Raw genomic sequence first — 7,187 nt, 5'->3', positions numbered from 1 at the left:
CCCACCTCCTTTCCAGCAACCCTGTCTGTTCCCTATAGTTAAGAGTCTGTTTTATGGTTTCCCTCTTTCTCCCCCCACCCTAAATTCATCTGTTTCATTTCTTACATTCCACATATGAGTGAAATCATATGGTGTTTGTCCTTCTCTGCCTAACTTAGTTCACTTAGCATAATACACTCTAGCTCTATCCCTCTTGTTGCAAATGGTAAGATTTCATTCTTTTTTATGGCTGAGCAATATTCTGTTATATATATGTGTAATTATATGTATATCATATATTATATATAATTCCACTTTACAATTATATAAATATATATTCATTTTACATATATACACATATACATATGTATGTATACACACACACACACACATCGTATCTTCCTTATCAATCCATCAGTTGATGGACATTTGGGCTTTTTCTATAATTTGGCTATTGTTGATAATGCTGCTATAAACATCAGAGTGCATATGCCTTTGGGTAAATACCTAGTACTGCAATCGTTGAATTGTAGGGTAGTCTATTTTTAACTTTTTGAGGAACCTCCACATTGTTCTCCAGAGTGGCAAGCACATGACTCTTGATCGCAGGGTTGTGAGTTTGAGTACCATGCTGGGTGTGGAGCCTACTTTAAAAAAATAAAATAAAATAAAATAAGACAATTTAAGAAAAATAAAATGTATTACCTCTTAAGAAAGAGTGTGTTTATATTTTTTTACATTTATATGCGTAGATGAAATTGCTTTGATAAAAAATTATATTGAATACAATTGAAAGAATAAAGTAATTGTTTTATTTTAAAATGCCAATATTCTCAATATATGAATATTATACTCTGCATTTTAAAAAAACTTATAACATTTTTAAAATATTTGAGGGCAGCCCTGGTGGGTTAGCAGTTTAGCTCCGCCTTCAGTCTGGGGCGTGATCCTGGAAACCTGGGATCGAGCCCGGGTCAGGCTCCCTACATGGAGCCTGCTTCTCCCTCTACCGTGTCTCTGCCTCTCTCTCCTTCTGTGTCTCTCATGAATAAATAAATAAAAAATCTTTTAAATAAACAAAAATATTTGAAAAGATAATGTACAGTGTGATGATTAGAATTAATAATTCTATATTGCATATTTTAAAGTTACTAGAAAAGTGTATCTTAGAAGTTGTCATCACAAAGAAAAAAATTCTAACTGTATGGTGATGGATGTTAACTAGATTTATTGTGGTGATCATTTCATGATATATACAAATATCAAATCATTATGCCGTACGCATGAAACCAATATAATGCTATGTGTCTATTATATCTCAATTTAAATAAATGAAATAAGAATAAATGGAATAAAAAAAATTTTAAAAGACAAGAGAAAACATTTGAGAGTGGTCAATATGCTCAGTCTCTTTTTTATTTGGCCGTTGTTTTTTTTTATTAAGCTTTTATTTTAATACCAGTATGATTAACGTAATATGCTCAGTCTCTTGATAGTGTTGCTGAATCTCAATGAAGAAAATACGGAACAGTTTCATTTTTGAAGTCACGTGATGAATCTTACATGGACTCACACTACACAACTCAAAGATGCCTACTCATTGTGCACAGGAGGACCTGGTTATGACATTTGTATTTTCAGGTTAGTTGTCAACTGCAATCCAGAAGTGTCAAATGAGAAAATTTTTAATTTCACTAAAAAATAGCTTAACTTCAGCTATATCATAGTCCTGCCTTTATCTGCAAAGGAGAGGTTTCAAGACTCCCAGTAAATGCCTGAAACCATGGATAGTATCGAACCCTAAATATTGTATGCTTTTTCTCATACATACATACCTATGATAAAACAATTTGTAAAGTAGGCACAGTAAGAGATCAACAATAATAACTAATAATAAAACAGAACAATTGCAACAATATACTGTAATATAAGTTATGTGGCTGTGGTCTCTCTCAAAATACCATACTGGACTGTCCTCATCCTTCTTGTGATGATGCGAGATGATAGCACGCCTAAGTGAGGACCAGAGTGGGGTGAATGACACAGATATAGTAAGGTAGTGTTCGGCATCTACGACCCTCTGGCGGTTCATCAGAATGATGTAGGCACTCTGACGCAGCATTAGGCTTCTGTTGACCTTCTGACGATTCGTCAGATGAAGATCATCTGCTCCAGGACGGTGGCTGATGGGGTGACTGAAACCCCTGGAAGTGAAACCGCAGATAAGGGGCAGAGGATCTACCATAACTCTACAGGATAAATTGTTGGATTTGGCTTCTGATAAAATATAAATTCTAAATACACTGCATCATTTGCTTCGTTTTTGATTAAAGTTAGAAATAAATATCCTGAAATTGCCTTAATATCTCTTCTTCCATTCCCATCAACACAGGTCTGTGAGACTTGTGACTCTACTGAGTGTTATTAAAACAAAAGTAGATTCGATTAGCTAACAAATAAGGAGCAAGCTTATTTGTCATATTAGAAACTGTGTGTAGTTTAAAGTACTTTTATAGATGTTTATTTTGGGAAATTGCTTTCCATTCATAATTTTTGTTTAGTTACAACTATGAAATGGTAAAAAAAAAAATCAGGAGTAAAATAGTTATTTTCCATTAGTCATAGATATGCATAATCTCACTGAGTAATGTGGCTAGTTTTTGAGATTTCAAAAATTATTGCTTGTTTTAAAAAAAAATTATTGCTTGTTTTAATGATATTAATTAAAATGTAATTTTATATTTATTGAATCTAATAATAAAATTGGAATTCTGTTTTGTATGTCTTTTTAAATTTTTTAATTTCATTGCATTTTTCTAATAGCTCATTTTTGTTGTATTTTTTAAAAGTATAAGTCTGTGACTAGAGGGAAAAAAAAAAAAACCACACCCCATAATTAGTCCTTAGCCACAAACAAATGGATAATCATTGAATTAAGAGGTCTTTCTGAGCCTCAGTTTCTTCTTCTATAAAATAAGAATGTCAATGCTTTAGGGGCACCTGAGTGGCTCAGTCAGTTAAGTGTCTGAATCTTGGTTTTGGCTGAGGTCTTGATCTCAGGATCATGAGATTGAGCCTCACATCAGGCTCTGCACTCAGCATAGCGTCTTCTTGTCCCTCTCCCTCTCTTTCTGCCCTACCCCCTCAGCCCCTATCTTCCCTACCCCACCCCCTCTCACATGTGCACTCTCTCTCTTTAAAATAAATAAAATCTTTTTTTAAAAAAGAATGTCAATACTTTAGAAAGGTATTATATAATTAAATAAAATCATGAGTAAAACATTCCTAGACTATAATAGTCATTCAATAAATGAAAGTTCTTATTGCATACACATTTAGACTATTTAAATAAAGATATGTATCCACTATGATGCAATTTATTATTCTATATTCTTATATGTGTTAGCTTATTCAATCCCCCAAGGCCAGTGAGATGAATATTATCAGCTCCATTTTATAGGTGAAGAAACTAACCCAAAGTCATTGTAATAGTTTTCACTAGGTTATGCTGTGCTTAAAAATAAATAAATAACCTCAAAATTCCAATAGTTTATAATAATGTATACTTATTTTAAGTCATGTTATATTTTGTACTTGCATGTCATTTTCCTTAGCTCTTATTTATGACTCTTCTCCCTCCAGACGTTAGGCTGAAGAAGTAGCCAACTCTTAGTAGGTACACCCCATTTTCTTGGTCTACAGAGAGAGAGCTAGAGAGACGATGGGAACCTACAGCAACTCTTAAAACCACTTGCTGGATACGATATACATTGTGTTTCCTCACCTACCACTGGTGAAAGCACACACACAGTCAAGCCTAAGAGCAATAGGGTGAAGAACATATCATCCTCTTACAAGAAGGAAAAAGTATTATTTGAGAGGAATAAATAATACAATCTACCACAGTTACACAATTTGAGGTATTGTGCTAACATTCAAACATGGTAGTCTAGCACCAGAGTCTACATTCTTCAGCATAACATCCTACTTTTTCCATTTCCAAGATGGTTGAATCAAATGGTGAGGGAAAAATCCCAACAGTACTTCTCTCCTTCTCCATCCAACATGATATCAAAACTGATAACTGTATAGAAACCAGACAAGAAGCCCTAGGACAAGTTCAAGGTCACTCAGGGCCATAGTGTTTCATCATCAATGTATCTTCAACCACAGAGAGATGTCTTACTTTGAGAGTACAGATGAGATAAATGATAAAAGTCCATGTGCCCGTTCCACATTAAGGACAAATGTTAGATGTAAGGCTAAAGATGCGCTATTCTAATTCTCTTAAAAAACTGTTTTTTTTTTTTCATTTAATTTTTTACAATATGTTTGTTACTCTTTGCACCATTATGCCTATGTTTCCAGTGGTGTTATGATTAACAATACATAGAAGATACTGTATTAACTATGTATTTTTTCACTGTCTAGTATAATATGCATATATGGTAGTGTATTTATAATTTTCTCTTTTGTATAATTCTATGTGTAGATTGTTTGCCACCTAGTGGCAGTTGTTTTCAACTCAAACATTAATATTCATGACCAATTTTAATTAGTTCGACAATGTGTTTTTTTTTTTAAGGAAAGATTCCAAAGTCATAAAGTGTTTAAAAGTGTTGACAATCACATTATTCCGCTCTAGCAAACTTAAAAAAAAAATACCTTGCAAATTTGGTTCATATTTAATCCTTGACAATGACAGATGAGGCAGTATGTTCAGAAGTCATTTCCTGTTACAAAAAGAATGCAGAGAATGATAAAATGAACATTTCAATTTTTAGCAAATAATACCAGGGTGTTCTTTGGATGTGGTGGTTTTCTGTTTTTCATTCAATATCGCTTAGCAAAATATACTCACACAGTTGCAACACTCACTGATTTATCATATGCACATTTTGGCCTGTGCGACTCCAAGAATTTCATAGTTGTTCCTTGACAGTTTCAGACAGTCGAAAAAAAAAATCTCATAAAATCCTGGGCAGCGGAGTTGGAATAATTCTCACAAAACTGCGAATAAAAGCGAGGTATTAATTTATGTCAATGAGACTGGCAAAAATTAGAGTCTGACCAATGAAAAATTTTGGAAAGACTGTGGTATCAGGGGGGCCTGGCTGGCTCAGTTGGCAGAGCCTGTGACTCTTGATCTCTGGGCCATGAGTTAGAGCCCCATATTAGGGGTAGAGATTATTAAAAAATAAATAAATACAATTTAAAGAAAAGAGAATATGGTATCATAGAAAGGCTCCCCCGTGACTGTAGGAATGTGGGCTGACACAGTCATCCAGGCCAGTGATACGACAACACATAAGCATCTGCTTAATCTGTGACGCAGGACATGCCTCCCCCTTGGTGGACACTCCAAAACCTCACAGGTTCCACAGGGATGCACGAGATGACTGTCACCGTACTGTCTGTGCAGTAGGAGGCTGGAGGACTTGCAGGTGTCGATCCCTGGGGAGGCGCACAGACAAGGACGAATCAATTTTCACCAGGACCTGCACGCGGCAGTTACAGGTAGCAGCTACGTGCATTCAGCACCATGGGGAGTCTCCAAAACATAGGCAGAGGGGAAAAGTTTAGTCAGAAATTATGTGACATATGCCATTTTGTGAATTAAAATACTCAGTATAAAAGAACCCACATTTTTTTTAAAGATTTTATTTATTTATTCATGAGAAACAAAGAGAGAGGCAGGGACACAGGCAGAAGGGGAAGCAGGCTCCATGCAGGAAGCCCGATGTGGGACTCGATCCCAGGTCTCCAGGATCATCACCTGGGCCGAAGGCAGGTTCTAAACTGCTGAGCCACCCAGGCTGCTCAAGAACCCACATTTTACACAAACGTAAAATCCTCCAAATTTGTATTTCACATAAATACATCAGAGTGGCTGTTGGACGAGGGGGCTGGAATTGGGGGATGGATATAAAAGGGAACAAGGGAAGGAATGAATGAATGAGCCACCTGATGAGAAAGGGCTCTTGGGGCCCCGGCCAGGAGGGCCCTGACGCCCAGGACTCCTGCTGATGGTCAGCTCCGTCTCTGAGGCCCAGTAGTAAGGACGATGGGGCCCAATTTAAGAATCAAGTGTAAAAGTGATTCAAAAAAAACAAAACAAAAGAAAAATTTGTCTCCTAAGCAAAGGAGCTGTTTCCCCCAGTGAGAAGGGAGGACTTGCCCTGGCGGGGTGATTTTTTTCGGGGCCCCGCAGCTGCCTGTCGGGAGGGGACGGCTCAGGGCGCACACTGGGGGCGTGGGCGAGGGCAGGAGGACGGAGAAAAACAGGGACGCCTAAGGAGAGAAGTGGCCTAGTTCAGCATTTCTCGAATTTTGGGGTTCCCTCTGTCACGGGGAGTCACCAGCTCTGCCCCACGAGCCTCTGGGGAAGCGCTTAGGCACCTGCCGTTCTCCCACCGGCCACGGGCGCTCTGCTCGCTTGGTCACCAGGGTCTCGCGTGAGATTCCACCCATTTCTTTAAAAGGACACCCCCCGAGAGTCGGGGAGTCGGGGGTCGGGCCTCCTCGGGAGGTCGGAACAACAGGGAAGCAGGGGCTGGAGCCTGCAGGCCACCCTGAGCCCCACTTGGTCCTCAGTAAAGCCACCTCGGCCAGGGGACACCCGCCCACTCACCTCTGACTTTTTAAAAAGCCACAGAGTGTTCAAGAGCGGGCTGCACGCGAGGCCCGAGGGCAGGTGTCCGCAGTGGGGCGGGGAAGGGCAAGGCGGCCCAGCAGGCAGGCTGGAGGGGGCACGGGGCGCCGAGGCCGGGGGTCCCGAGTCTGTGTCCGCCCAAGGTCGTGTTTACTCATCCATGAGGGATCCCGACACAGGCAGCGACGTGGGCTCAGGGAGGAGCAGGCTCCCGGGGCACCCGATGGGGACTCGATCCCACGACCCGGGTCACGCCCTGAACCCCCGGGCGCCCCGAGAGGCAGGTTTGAGCCCACGTAGGGTGGGGGGGCGCAGAAAGGGAAATAGAGTGAAAAGCATGGATATTAGGGAAAGACCACGAGGAAGGTGCTGTGGGGGTGGGGGGGGCAGAACCCCGTTAAATACTGTTTTTGACCGTGTGTCACACACCAGGCCGCAGGCTGACCACCTGACATGTAGTTTCCCTTTAACTTTCACCACGTGCACACTCTGTGAGGGGCGTCGGCGTCTCTACAGCTGTGTGAGAGGAGGACGAGGCAGCGCAGCAGGAGGGCGG

General features: G+C 40.1%; 1 long non-coding RNA gene across 1 annotated transcript; it reads right to left on the bottom strand.

Annotated features, from left to right (window-relative positions):
- Window positions 1–1,387: 1,387 nt before the first annotated feature.
- Window positions 1,388–4,957, bottom strand: LOC119864853. The gene is made up of 3 exons (XR_005353127.1): window positions 4,841–4,957; window positions 4,645–4,712; window positions 1,388–2,183 (listed from the first exon to the last, which is right to left on the bottom strand). It is a non-coding gene; the product is annotated as an uncharacterized LOC119864853 (long non-coding RNA).
- Window positions 4,958–7,187: the final 2,230 nt, after the last annotated feature.

Source organism: Canis lupus, chromosome 1 (genome assembly GCF_011100685.1).
Source record: "Canis lupus familiaris isolate Mischka breed German Shepherd chromosome 1, alternate assembly UU_Cfam_GSD_1.0, whole genome shotgun sequence".
Classification (NCBI taxonomy): Eukaryota; Metazoa; Chordata; class Mammalia; order Carnivora; family Canidae; genus Canis; species Canis lupus.
The sequence above is the reverse complement of the archived record's forward strand: the minus strand, read 5'-3'. Positions and strand labels throughout refer to the sequence as shown.